The following is a 15135-nucleotide window of genomic DNA, read 5'->3' as shown; positions in this document are numbered from 1 at the left end:
GCATTGCAAGGTATTTACGTGCCAGATATGCTGAACATCTGTATACCCCTTAATGCTTCGGCCACCATTCCAGAGGACATGCTTCCATTCTGATGACGCTCATTAAAAAAATAATGCATTAATTAAATTTGTGACTGAACTCCTTGGGGGAGGATAGTATGTCTCCTGCTCTGTTTTACCCACATTCTGCCATGTATTTCATGTTACAGCAGTCTCGGATGATGTCCCAGCACCGGTCGTTCGTTTTAAGAACACTTTCATTGCAGATAGGACAAAATTCAAAGAAGGTACCAATGTGAGATTTCTAAAGATAACTACAGCACTCGACCCAAGGTTTACAAATCTGAAGTGCCTTCCAAAATCTGAGAGGGATGAGGTGTGGAGCATGCTTTCAGAAGTCTTAAAAGAGCAACACTCCAATTCGGAAACTACAGAACCCAAACCACCAAAAAAGAAAATCAACCTTCTGCTGGTGGCATCTGACTCAAATGATGAAAGTGAACATGCATCGGTCTGCACTGCTTTGGATCATTATCGAGCAGAGCCCCTCATTAGCATGAATGCATGTCCTCTAGAATGGTGGTTGAAGCATGAAGGGACATATAAATCTTTAACCCATCTGGCACATAAATATCTTGCAATGCGGGCTACAACAATGCCATGTGAACACCTGTTCTCAGTTTCAGGTGACATTGTAAACAAGAAGTGGGCAGGATTATCTCCTGCAAATGTAAACAAACTTGTTTGAGTGATTGACTGAACAAGAAGTAGGACTGAGTGGACTTGTAAGCTCTAATGTTTTACATTGTTTTATTTTTGAATGCAGTTATTTTTTCTACATAATTCTATATGTTTTTGTACATAATTATATACACAATGCACAGTCAACCTGTGGAACTCCTTGCCAGAGGATGTTGTGAAGGCCATGACCACAACAGGGTTCAAAAAAGAACTATATAAATTCATGGAGGATAGGTCCATCAATGGCTATTAGCCAGAATGGGCAGGAATGGTGTCCCTAGCCTCTGTTTGCCAGAAGCTGGGAATGAGCGACAGGGGATGGATCACTTAATGATTACCTGTTCTGTTCTTTCCCTCTGGGGCACCCGGCACTGGCCATTGTCAGAAGACAGGATACTGGGCTAGATAGACCTTTGGTCTGACCCAGCAGGGCCATTCTTATGTTCTTATATCTGTAAGTTCAACTTTCATAATAAAGAGATTGTATTACAGTACTTGTATGAGGTGAATTGAAAAATACCATTTCATTTGTTTTTTATAGAACAAATATTTGAAATCAAAAATAAATATAAAGTGAGCACTGTACACTGTGTTCTGTGTTGTAACTGAAATCAATAAATTTGAAAATGTAGAAAACATCAAAAAATATTTAAATAAATGGTATTCTATTATTGTTTAACAGTGCAATTAATCATGATTAATTTTTTGAATAATGCGATTTATCGAGATTAATTTTTAAAATTTCTTGACACCCCTAATAATTATACATTCATTGTACTATAAGTATAACATTTAGCTTTATAAATATTAACATTTGGTGAACATGTATGTATATACACATTCATATTTATACAGATATAGATAGATAGATATAAATGAAGATTAATATACAGGTTCACATACTTTATAGCACCTTCTATCCAAGGATCTCAGATCACTTTACAAGCATCAATAAATTAAGGCTCACAACACTCTGTGAGGGAGATTAGCACTGGTATAACAACTTTGCAGATGAGATAACAGGTACAGGATGTTAAATTACTTGCCTAAGTCCGCACATTAAGTCTGTAGGAGAAGCAAGAATGGAATTCAGTTATACAGACTCCACATCTTGGGCTTTAACTCTCATTGCCTTCCTCTCCATTTTTTTAATTAACACACATTGTATAAACGATCACCAGAAACATTTTGCCATCTTATTGTTCCTCCTCTCTGTCGAGGGAGTGGTTCAAATGCAGAAAGAGAACTTTAATAAAGAAACCATACACTGCAAACATCACTATGCAGATGTGAGGACATGTTTTCCCTATGCCCTCATTTTCAATGATAAAGAAATAAAAATCAGGAAATTAAGTATGGCAAATTTGCACTAGGGTGCCTTTTTGACCACAGATACTGGAGTATAGCACCTTCAATCTGTAGAGGCCTGAACCCGGCAGACCTTGCTTAGGCAAAACGTTCTGAAGTCAAAAGGAGTTTTTCCAGAGTAATGTCTTCAAGCATAGCAAGATCAGGCTTTAGATCGTTAATTAAAATCTGACACCAGTCAATAGTGACTGAAAAATTAAATCTTACCATCAAAATGCCATTAGGTGGCCTAAGTAAAATAAGTTGCTGGCCTTAGTCCAGTTTCTAGTGGACAGGTGCCCACGTTACAAACGTCACCATCAAAACTGGCATAAATTGTCAGTCTTAGCCTAGGCCAAGGATTAAGTAATTGTGGAGACAGAACTACCTTTTTATCCATGGTATCTTGAATTAGTCATTCCAAATCATGGTGGATTTACATTTGAAGGGCAGCGTGAGGAAACCTGCACTTCTAATGTCTACTCTGTGGATAAAGAGCCAAGGTTTTCAGGCCACCTTCTTCCACAAGCACTAAATTAACCTCATAAAGAACGTCACATAAAGAAACACTGAAACAAATTCATCTTAAGTGTAATTCCATTGACTTCATGGAGTTACACTACTGATGAATTTGGCCCCATGTCTTGAAGTCCATTAAACTTTGAGGGCTGGATTCTCAGTTGCACCAGGCTCTGATTGGCACAGCTAAGGGGAAGTGGAGGAGAAGCAGAGGTAGCATTCTACAACCCACACCTCAATCCTAGGGCAGTTGAAGCCTGAGTTAGCCTCCAACTCACATTAGAGCAGCCAGTGAGAAGTTCTAATACATACTAGCTACATAGGGGTCATTTCAGCAGCCCAGGATCATTTGTATGCTCTATGCTTTGGCCATGCCTTCCTTCCCCAACCCTCTTTTCCCCCAAGCTGACTGAGGTAATTAGATAGTCAGGCTTGAAAGCAGGGTGAGACAGAACCAGTTAGCCCATCTGCTCAGAAGGATAAAGAGACACAGGAAGGGAGTGCTGGGTGAGAGGAACAGGGCTAGCTAGTCTCAAAGGCCTCCGGGAAGAGACTTCTGCTTATCTCAGCTCCTGATGTGTGGGCCAAAAGTACATAGGCTATATTAAATAGACTGTTGTGTGGGGACTGTAGTGGTGTTGGTGGAGGGAACTCAAATAAGTGGTACAGTGAATGCACAATCAGTGGAGTCTGTGCAGTTTCTGTGGGGCAAGTTGACAGGCGCAAAGGTGCACCCGATTACACACACACACACATGCAAATAAAGTGCTGATTGCCACAAACATACAGCCCAGATAGAATGAAATGTCTTTAAAAACAGAAACTACTAGATACCTGTGCAATTACAGTCATATTGAGCTTAGGTTTCAGAGTGGTAGCTGTGTTAGTCTGTATCAGCAAAAAGAACGAGGAGTCCTTGTGGCACCTTAGAGACTAACAAATTTATTTGAGCATAAGCTTTCGTGGGCTAAAACCCACTTCATCAGATGCATGCAGTGGAAAATACACTAGGAAGATATATATATATACAGAGAACATGAAAAAATGGGTGTTGCCATACCAACTCTAACTAGACTAATCAATTAAAGGCTATTATCAGCAGGAGAAAAAAAACTTTTGTAGTGATCATCAGGATGGCCCATTTCAAACAGTTGACAGGAAGGTGTAAGTAACAGTAGGGGAAAAATTAGCTTGGGGAAATAGTTTTTAGTTTGTGTAATGACCAGGGGTGAAAGTAAGTTGAGTGACTTACCAGTACGCTGGGGCCAGCTCTGGCCCCCGGAAGGGGTGGGGCCTAGGGAGGAAGGGGCAGGATTGAGGGGGAGTCAGAGCCAGCCACAGCCCACCCTGTAAGGTAAGTGCCCCCCCTTCTTCTCCTCCTCCTCCCCAACCAGGGTAGCAGCAGCAGCCCCCCGGCGTTCTGGGGGCTATTTAAAGGGCCTGGGGCGCCCCTGCTTCTACTGCCCCGGTCCTTTAATTAGCCGTCGGAGGCCTGGGGAAGTGGCGGGGCTCCAGCGGCTATTTAAAGGACTGGGGTGGCAGAGGCAGCTGGAGCCCCAGTCCTTTAAATAGCCCCTGCTACCCCAGGGTTCTGGGGGCTATTTAAAGGGCCTGGGGCTCCCCTGCTTCTACTGCCCTGGTCCTTTAAATAGCCCCCGGAGCCCTGGAGTAGCGGCGGCAGGGCTCCAGCGGCTATTTAAAGGGCCGGGGCAGTAGAAGCAGGGGAGCCCTGGGCCCTTTAAATAGCCACCGGAGCCCCGCAGCCGCTACCCCAGGGTTCCAGCAGCGGGCTCTGGAGGCAATTTAAAGGGCCAACCACTGGGGCTGCAGCCACAGGCCCTTTAAATTGCCCTCTGGGGAAGCCGGGCTGCCCCAGTACGGTGCACTGGCTCTTGCCGGTACGCCATACCGGGGTGTACCGGCTTACTTTCACCTCTGGTAATGACTCATCCACTCCCAGTCTTTATTCAAGCCTAATTTAATGGTGTCCAGTTTGCAAATTAATTCCAGGTCTGCAGTTTCTCATTGGAGTCTGTTTTTCAAGTTTTTTTGTTGAAGAATTGCGACATTTAGGTCTATAATTGAGTGTCCAGGGAGGTTTGTGTTCTCCGACTGGTTTTTGAGTGTTACAATTCTTGACATCTGCTTTTAAAAAACAAAGCAAAACCACAAAGCTGAATAACAGCATTCCACAACTCTTGATTTAGCTTTTAACATTCAAAAGAAAAATCCAAAGCCTGCCTCATGTTTCTCCCAATCAGAATTGTTCAGGTGAGGGGTGTTTTTCAGGAACAGGAATTAAGATGGAAATTAATATGAAACATTTAAAAATAAAAGATACTATATTGATATAGGGCCAGTTTTATCTGAAGGTAAAGCAAGAAACATGAAAGAAATCAACCTTTAAAACTTTATATAACAGAAATAATGGGGTGAGGGAGCAGAAGGCTTGAATGAAAGATGAAAAGATCATCTAAAAACCATTTATATGACTGTAGTTGGTACCAGAGAAAAAATCATGGGGTAGCAGGACTGTGAAAGGAAAGAGTGAAATGTTTATCGTTTACTAAGAAGTGATACCACAAAATGGAAGTCCTCGTTATATCTGTAAATTCCTCTCAAACCAAGGCTTCCAATCAAATTCCCCTTTCTAACCTACAAGGCATATTGTTATCTGCAGTGCAGATCTCTATCGGATATTGTATAATCATTCTGTGCACCAAACTTGCAGTGACATCAAAGAGAGTCCTATGGACAGGATATAAGCAGAAAAATAAATAGCAACATCTGGAATATGATTCAGAGAGAACTGTGATTCAGTTGACTATCTCAAAGATTTTAAACAGACATTTCACCCCACGCTCATTTCAGAGTGTAGGGTATTTATTTATTTATTGGTGGATTTAAGAAAATAAGAGAATAGTGCAGATGCTCTTGCTCCACTTTAGTTGCAGGGTATCACTGACTTTATTGCTTTTCAGCTAGAGATAATTTTAAACAAGAAAAAAGCAAGACAATATAGTAGTTAGAATGGTGTTTTTCTGGCAGATCTAGAAAAAAATATTCTTGTGGCTTTTTAATGATAAAAAAATGATGTGAAAAGCAGCCAAAACTAGTTCCTTAACAGTTTCAGAACAGTACAAATAAAGAACAATGAACAATTGTTTCCACTGTATTAAAAATGAAAGTACAAACTGCTCTATCTCTTCATAATGAAAAACTAGCTGTGTTTCCCTTCTGTAGTAAAACAAAGAACTATTTATAACCCAATAGTGCTTACATAATTTATGAACCTCTGCATTTCCTTTAGATCAATCTTGGTCATTTGGCTACAAAACTACTAACAAAAATGCTACCTGAAGCCTCTTTTCTGTATAAAAATAAATGCCAATAGCAAATATCCCACTGGGCTAACAATGCTTTGGACTTATGTAACACTCTCCAGATGACATTTGAAAGGTGTGTTTTACAAACATTACATTAATCTCACAACACCCATGTGTACCAAGTATTAGTCTATTTTACAACAAGGGAAAGTGTGGAACAGAGAGATTAGTGACTTGCCCAAGATCACACAGGAAAGTCTGTGATGACGGCAGGAAAAGAACCCAGATTTCATCCTGTGCTACAATCACAAGATTATCCTTATCCTCTAGAACAGTGGTTTTCAACCTTTGGAAATCTCACACAGAGTCTGCAGAACCCCAGGGGTCCGCAGACCACAGGTTGAAAACCACTGTTCTATGGTAATGACAACTGTCAAAGTTTGACTCAGACTCACAATTTATCAGACCACTCTGTTTTATTAGCAAAGCTTCTCTGCTAATACATTTAGAAGTGAGCCCCCCGAGTGGGGCTTGTGTCTCTTAATTTATACAGCTTGCTGGAGAACAAGTTACAGAGAAGTTACAGACAAAAGAAGAAAAAGATTTTAGTCACCACCCTTCGAGATCCCTGAGACCAGTCACGTATCTTCAATTACCTGCCACCCTTACCAATCTCCTTTAAGAGCTTCCAGTTAACTTAACTAATTGCCTTTCACACCTTCCATTCTGAGGGCCTCCAAATTGTCAAAGTTTGACTCAGACTCACAATTTGTCAGACCACTCTGTTTTATTAGCAAAGCTGCTCTGCTAATACATTTAGAAGTGAGCCCCCCCCCCCCCCCGAGTGGGGCTTGTGTCTCTTAATTTATACAGCTTGCTGGAGAACAAGTTACAGAGAAGTTACAGACAAAAGAAGAAAAAGATTTTAGTCACCACCCTTCGAGATCCCTGAGACCAGTCACATATCTTCAATTACCTGCCACCCTTAACAATCTCCTTTAACAGCTTCCAGTTAACTTAACTAATTGCCCTTCACACCTTCCATTCTGATGCCTGCTTCTTAGACGGTGCTGGCTCTATCTTAATTGCTTCTCCATTCAAAAGCTAACTGTCCCTACGTGTGCTCCCTCAGATACTTTGTAACATATTTTGGCATGCCCTCTCATATACAATGTATCCAGCATGTCCCCTTATACAACGTTATACTTATACAATGTTATACTTCCACACAACCTTTTGTGGACCCCTTGGACATAGTCTGCAGACCCCCAGTGGTCTGTGGACCAAAGGTTGAAAACCACTCCTCTAGAAGTATTAGAATCTTCTACTGAAGGATTTTTTTTTAATTTTTATTACAACAAAACATGGTTCAGAAATGGGTCAGCTGCTAAAAACGTGCTAAACAAGAAGCAAAATTAGCCCCTTTCATACTAAAGGATTTGTTTTCAAGCTGTTAAAAGAGCATTCATTAGGAGTTAGCAGCCAAAATCATGTACAATATTTACAAATTTAAGAGTAAGAGAAAGTGAACATTGACTCGTTACACTAACAATACTGAACGTGTGTTTGGATTTTTTAAAGTTTTCAGGTTTCATATCTTGTATAGAACATCAATGTAATTTCAGTTAAAATAGTCAGGGTTTGTTGGAAGGAGGTGAAATATGTATACTAACTGAAGTACCAGAAGGACTAAGAATACATACATAAGATGAATTCTTTGGAATACAAAGGTTATTTATATTGGAGGCTGACTTTTTTTGCTGGGTGAGATTTTTCCAAAATCCATCTATTACTTTACCACTAATGTTCATAAAATTTGTGTCAGAGGGACCATCAGTGTTAGTGGGGTCTGAGTTGGGTGTGGCTCCTATCACTCAGAGCATCAGTTGAGGGAAGTGGGAGAGGCACACTTCAGCAACACAAGCCATTCACTTATGTCCTCAAATCTAGATTTTTGTCTTGAAATAGAGGAGTATCTAATAGTCTCTTACTAGTCCAAATTAAAACAATCAAAACATAAACCTATATGTTATATAAATATTGGACCAAATCCTTTATTGCCTCTTATTCAGGGCTGTATTATGCCATCAGTTTTTAAGTACATTTCATCATTAATTTCAATGGGAAAGACTACTTAAAAATTATTGGTATGATATAGCTCATACTACTCAGTTTTTAGTCCTCCTAAAGTCAGTGGGAATTTGAGTAAAGGCTAATATAAAAACAGCAGGTGGAAAAATATATGATGTTTTCTTCATGATGTTTCCAACAGATTGTTTTTGGGTATTTAGTCCCACCATGGAGCAGGCCGGGAATCCATTGGAGGATAGGGTCAACTTTATGGCAGTTCCTAATCTCAACTGCCTTTCTTAAAGGGTCTGAAAAGTGAATAGATATTTTCCCAGATGCAAAGGGTGGTTATCTGCTAGAGTTACATTGTCTTTCCAGCTATTGCTACAAAAAAGTAGTAAGTCTTACCACCACCTCTTATAGCTGAATATGATGCACAGAGAATTAAACTCTACTGTTAGAAATATTGGCCCAAATTCATCTCCGAACATGGCCACCTTGGTTAACTGGTGCCATTAAAATTACACTGGGTTGTAGTGAGAAAGTATTGACAGTCTTTTGAAACAAATGTTCTTTTTATTCTTTCCCTTTGAGACTGCTATTTCAGTAAGAAAACAAAACAAAGCCGAAGCACCTTAGTTTTTTGTAGTTAAAATATAACAAGATTTTTTAAAAAATGAAAGATTACAAAATGAAATAGATGCAAATATATTCACGCCAAATATAACCCGGCCTGGCTAAGTCAATAAAGTGGATTTATATTTTTATGGCAGTAACAGTTATCAGGTTTATTCAATAAACAGTCTGTTTTGAACAGCCTTTACAATCAGTTTGGTGCAATACCCTAGGGGTGCGATTATCCAATAATATACCTACTCCTGCTTCTACTTTTCTGCTTAATTACATGTCATAAATCTTTGTTCCTTATGTAAATTAGTAATTTTGTACAAAACATAACAACAAGGCAGCTTTTGCATATGGAACTACGCTTCATCTGTTTATATAATATTTATCTTTAGTGGTGCTCCACTCAATTAAAAATATTCCCTGGTTTCTACCAGGTGGAAGCTTGCATACTGTTGCAAAAACAGTCTCTTCACCAGGTAGTTTATTCAGCAAAAAAAAGCACTGGTGAATTTTACAAGTTTGTTTCTTAGATATGCAAAATGTGCTTTATAAGTGCTAATTATTAGGCATTTTGCACAAAAATCTGAGCCAAACCCTTCAAAGTCATTAAAATATGCAATTTACCAAACAAGAACAAAAATAACATAAAATTAAAATTTGTAACAAAACTGCAAAATGCTGTTTGTCTCTGGAAAGGCCATCCGATGAAGTGAGCTGTAGCTCACGAAAGCTTATGCTCAAATAAATTGGTTAGTCTCTAAGGTGCCACAAGTACTCCTTTTCTTTTTGTGAATACAGACTAACACGGCTGCTACTCTGAATACTAATGTTGTTTGCCCTCTTCTCCTCCTCCAGATTTTTTTTCACTCTAATCTATATATGCTAATTGTAGGGAATATAACTTCTGGAAACAAAATTAAGAGGATATACTGACAGTATGTGGGCTGTAAATGGAACCTGATCTATTTTCAGCATGATTTTAAAATAACCCTGTAGTTGCATGCAAATTGTAATATAAATTCATGAAATCATTTTTTATTACAGTAGCATCTAAGGGTTCAAATCAAAATCAGGGTCCCATTGTGCTAGATCAGGGGTGGGCAAACTTTTTGGCCCAAGGGCCACATCTGGGTATGGAAATGGTATGGTGAGCCATGAATGCTCATGAAATTGGGGTTGGGGTGCAGGAGGGGGTGAGGGCTCTGGCTGGGGGTGAGGGCTCTGAGGTGGGGCCAAAAATGAGGTGTTCAGGGTGCAGCAGGGGTCTCTGGGCTGGGGCAGGAGGAGGAGGAGCAGGATGAGGGACATGCCGCTGCTCCTGGGAGTGCGTGTACGCACGGAGCGGTCCCCGACCCTGCTCTCTGGCTGGAGCACGGGAGCAGCTGCAGCTCCACTCCCCAGCGGGAGCTCGAGGGCCGGATTAATTCGGCTGGCAGGCCAGATGTGGCCCACGGGCTGTAGTTTGCCCACCCCTGTGCTAGATACTGTAGAAACGTATATGTAATAGACAAGGTTCCTACAATGAATGTCCCAGTCCTACAAATTATTCCATGTGGGTATATCCCTGCATTCATCTATCTGAGCATAAGGTTTGCTCACATGGTGCAACTGCCGAGACTAGGCCTAATTTGAAAAAAGATGTAACAAATGACCATGACGAAGTAAGGAAGTAGGGAGATAATGAATATAATATCAAATAGTGGCATAGTTCTTGCACAACTTGGTGGTTCCAACTCATCTGAAAGACTTTTTTTTAAATACATAAAAGTCTGCAGCACTTTCTAATCATCATTTCATGTCAGCAATTAGGACATATATGGGTAACTTTCTAATCTATCTAACTTTTTATACCGTCACTGTAATATCTGAGTGCCTTCCAGTACTGCATTAAGCTACATGACTGCAAATCTGTCACATTGTTTGTGCTCCCAGTGGAGTAGAGTTTCTTGTTTTGGTAGTGGTTTTTTAAAAATACACCTGTTTCTATGTGTTATATTAGAGAAGGTAAGGTCAAAGAAATGTGCTTTGCACATGAAGCAGAAAGTGATGCAGTTTATGATAGTCCTTAATTCCCAGAAGAAGGTTGTTTCCCACAGATAAGCTTTACTCTTATTACTAAGGTTAAGATTTTGTCATAGTTATTTTTAGTAAAAGTCACGGACAGGTCACAGGCAATAAACAAAAATTCACAGAAGCCCACAACCTGTCCCTGACTTTTACTAAAAATAACAGGGGAGGGACTTCCCTGAGGGGGATGGGACTGAAGCCCAAGCCCTGCAGGGGGGATAGGACTGACAGCCCGAGCCCCACCATCCGCAGGGGACTCCAGCCCCCACTGCAGCCATTGACAGCTCCAGCCCTGCCATTGCAATGGGGGCCGAAGCCAAAGAAGTCATGGAGGTTCGTTATGGAATCCCTGACCTCTGTGCCTAAATCATATCCTTACTTATTACTGTTCCTTCGTGCCAGAGGAACAAAGTTTTCAACTGTCTTCATCACAGAGCTTTAAATAACCTTTTAGGCATCCTGAGCCCAGGCCACAGAGTGCTTTGAAGATAAGGACTGAGACCTTAAAGTTGATTCAAAATTCTATGGGAAGCCCATGCAAAGAGTAGAGAACAGGTGTGATGTGCTCATGGTAGCCTGTGTTGCTGAAGAGATGCGCTACAGCATGAATAACTGAGGCCAGATCCTTGTCCTCCAGGATGAGATGGAGTCTCCTAGCTAACCGGAGATGGTAGAAAGTGTTATTTGTGGCTGTTATAGGGTGAGAGCTCAGCTTCGGCAAATCCACGAGTACACCTGACCATGGATTGACCTGACCAATTGTGGATGTGAAAACTTCAATCACAAGGGACTGCAGGATGGCTGCAGACTCCTCAAAATACTTTCCTCTGCTGACCAGCATCACTTCCTTCAGTACTATTCAGCTGGATTCAAATCAGTGACTTAAAGGTGAAAGGTTTCAGAGTAGCAGCCGTGTTACTCTGTATCCACAAAAAGAAAAGGAGGACTTGTGGCACCTTAGCAACTAACGGATTTATTTGAGCATAAGCTTTCGTGAGCTACAGCTCACTTCATCGGATGCATTCAGCTGTAGCTCATGAAAGCTTATGCTCAAATAAATTTGTTAGTCTCTAAGGTGCCACAAGTCTCTCTGCTCCACTAGGAGAGGAAGGCTTGTCCAGTAGTTAGGGCACTAGCTTGGGCCTTAAGTTGGGAGACAGGTTTCAATTCTCTGCTCTCCCACATGCTCCCTGAGTGACTTTGCATGAGTCACTTAAACCCAGATCTTAAATGGTATTTAGGTACCAAAATGCCTCGGTGGATCTGGGCCTCAGTTCCCCATGTGGGGTGAGCGAGAGCGCCTGTCTGGGAGAAGAGGTAATGGTCATTACCCCTTCCTACCCACAAGGGGCCTCTGAGGATAAATACATTGGGAGCCTCCTGCAGCAATGGGGAATCATACATGTACTTTAGATTGACAAAAAGAAAAGGAGTACTTGGGCACCTTAGAGACTAACCAATTTATTTGAGCATGAGCTTTCGAATCCGATGAAGTGAGATGTAGCTCACGAAAGCTTATGCTCAAATAAATTGGTTAGTCTCTCAGGTGCCACAAGTCCTCCTTTTCTTTTTGCGAATACAGACTAACACGGCTGCTCGTCTGAAACCTGTCATTAGACTGACAGACACCGATCCCCAGCTCGTTTTCAGAGCTCTTGCAGCCTCTGCTCCAGGCTGAGGGGCGAGCCTGACCGAGGTCTCTTCCTCAGCGGCTACCCTCGGGCTCTTTGCTGCCAGCTCCCTCTCGGCGGGGAAGGGGAAAGTCCTGTTTTCCCGCCCCTGGCGATCCCCCGACGCCCGACGTTTGTGTCACGCCATTGGTGACCTGGTACGTCCCAGGCCGAGGCCCGGCCCCTGGCCGCAGCCAGCCCCGAGCAGCATCAGCGAACAGCCTAGCCCAGCCCCCCTCTCGGCGGTTAGTGCCGGGGGGGGGGGGGGGGGGGCGAGTCTGCGCGCGCGCGCCCTCTGCAGCGGCTGCCGGGCGGGGCGATGAGTCTGGCGCCAACTAACCCCGCCCCGCGGGTCTCGGCCGCTCAGACTCCGCCAGCCCCGCACTCGCAGCAGCCTGAGACTCGCGTCGGGCGGGGAGCGGGCAGGACCATACTCGCCGGGTTGGCTTAGGTCACGTGCCTCCTCTCCACCAATAGTTGCGCACTAGTGGACGGCGTCTCCCCGTGCCACTGACTGTTCCCCAATGGTTGCCCCGCCCCCAACGCGCGGAGCGACCAGAGAGAGGATGAGAGTGCGAGATCTCGCGGTAACTGCCCGCCAGTATTTAAGCTCTGAGGAGGCATGGGCTCGGTCTCTGTCCTCGCTCCCCGTCCTGGTGGGTGAGGTGACTCCTCGGTCCTGCGGCCCCGCTGAGGGCCGCGCCGGCTGGGCAGCAGGGACCGTGCGGCCTGACTCCTCCATGGGGAGCTGGGCCCGGGCCGGCGGCGGAGCGCCCCTCGCCCCAGCCTGGCGGGGCCGTTCCGCCCGGTGGGGGCGGGGGACGCCGCTCCGGGGACTCGCGTGCGACTCTGCCCCGCCGCCCCGGGTCGCCGGTGGATGCGGGAGCCGGGTGAGGCTGCCGCTCCGGAAGCGCGTCCGACGCGGTGGCAGAAAGGACTGAGCTCTGCGGAGGTAGAGACGGGCCGGCTCGCGTGGGCCGGCGCCTTGCCGCGGTGGGGGGGGTGACGGGGCTGGCGGCGAGAGGCCTCCACCCCAGGCCGGCTCGGGCTGACCGATGCGTCCTGTGCCTGCCCGCGCCTCGGATGGCTCCCTGGAAGCGGGGGGGTTGGCTTGTGCGCTGGGCGTTGTTAGCGGGACTGTGCTGCCCAGCAGGGCCGTGGTCTTTCTCCTAGCAAACGCTGGCGATATTACCGTAACAAACTAAAAATCTTCACCCACTGATCTCGCCCTGCGCTTGGCTCCCTGAACAATTCGTTTCACAAACTGCGGAGCTAACTGTTACTGCAAAGTATTTAGCATCTTTTTTTTTTAACGGAGTCTAGTCCTGTGTCTCTCTTCAGAGAGACAGTGGCACATTGAAATTAACATTTTGATAGATAAAGTGCTCAATCTGCGTTAAATTACTGTGTTGTAAACACTTGGAAATCACGGGGGGAAGCAACTTGCACAATTAATGTTCATTTAACAAATTGCATTTTGTCTCCATGTGGACAATTAAAATTGAGTACTGTAAGCCGTTTCATTTACTGGTTCTTGTCTATCACACGGTGGATAAATTCTTCAGCAAAGCTGTCCATTGATCCGTTTTTGTTTTTGTTTTTAAAAAAAGGATCATTTCTGCTGTGTATTGGGTGGTGGTTTTTTTTTGGTTTTTTACTCCGTTTAAAAGTGTCCCTGAAACCTTTAACAGTGTTGATTCTTGTGTGTATCTATTGCCATGTGCTTTAATCGTAACACTGCTTGAACACTTACATGTATGCTGTTACAATATGTATCTGTGATTATAGTGAAAAGTTACTAAGTTTTGAAAGGTGAACTTTCACTTTTTAGATATTTAATAGCCACATTAAGTATGAATTAAATACAAAATTATCATCTTTAGAATAAGAAATCTATTGCAGAAACATGGCTATGATTTTTTTAACTTACTAGGGCTGACCATGGCTTAAATGGCTACCAGTTTAGGAAAACAGATATTTTTTTCTAAACTTGAACCATTGACTTTTTGCTTTAGAATCTGAATTGATTATTAATAGTTGGATTGTATACAAGGGATTCTATAGAATAAAACCTAAATTATGGCTGGCTGTTATCACTAATTTTAAAAAGTGAACTTACATTACTTATCTATTGAAAATGTTGAACTTTACTATGTTATGTTTAAAACATATTTAACGTGTCCTTTAAAATATTGTGTAGATAAATGGTCACATGTGACTGAAATGCTCATGAAGACACCTCTTAGGAATGAAGAAATTCCTCTGCTGGAAAGTAAGGGATTCTAATTGGATGAAAGTTTGCCTTGATGGTTACTTTGTGGTAGATGGTTGGTTGATAAATTGTAGGAATTTTTATGAAATACCTACAAATCAACACTAAATTACAGTGAGTTTGTTGAGAATAATATGTTAAAGGAATTTTATGATTAGTAATATTTCCCCTTTTTTGCTTTGCCCTCTTAAGGCAGACTGTGCTTTAGGTGGCCAACACAGGGGGGTATAGTAGTTCTCTCTAAAACCCAGAGGTGAGATTAAAACTCTTCTCTGGATCCTGTCGGGAGGAACAAACTCATGAGAAATCCATTTAATGTGTTTCAATTCCTTTTGAATAAAATTGTATCTGTTTTCTTCAGGTTCATTGACTTGAACCATGGGTGCTAGCATCAGATTACCATGCTTAGCTTTACTTCATGGTGTTAGGGAATTTCTTGTGATCACATGAAGCTTTTCCTGGTTTCAGAGTCCTCCAGAATATATCTACAATTATC

At 42.7% G+C, this 15135-nt stretch overlaps 1 non-coding gene across 1 annotated transcript; it reads left to right on the top strand.

Moving 5' to 3' along the window:
* Window positions 1-14818: 14818 nt before the first annotated feature.
* On the top strand, window positions 14819-14936 carry LOC140911018 (small nucleolar RNA SNORA26). Its single transcript, XR_012158811.1, has one exon. It is a non-coding gene; the product is annotated as a small nucleolar RNA SNORA26 (small nucleolar RNA).
* The last annotated feature ends 199 nt before the right edge of the window (window positions 14937-15135 follow it).

Source organism: Lepidochelys kempii, chromosome 4 (genome assembly GCF_965140265.1).
Source record: "Lepidochelys kempii isolate rLepKem1 chromosome 4, rLepKem1.hap2, whole genome shotgun sequence".
Classification (NCBI taxonomy): domain Eukaryota; kingdom Metazoa; phylum Chordata; order Testudines; family Cheloniidae; genus Lepidochelys; species Lepidochelys kempii.
Note: the sequence above shows the minus strand (reverse complement) of the source record. Positions and strands in the feature narration are given on the sequence as shown.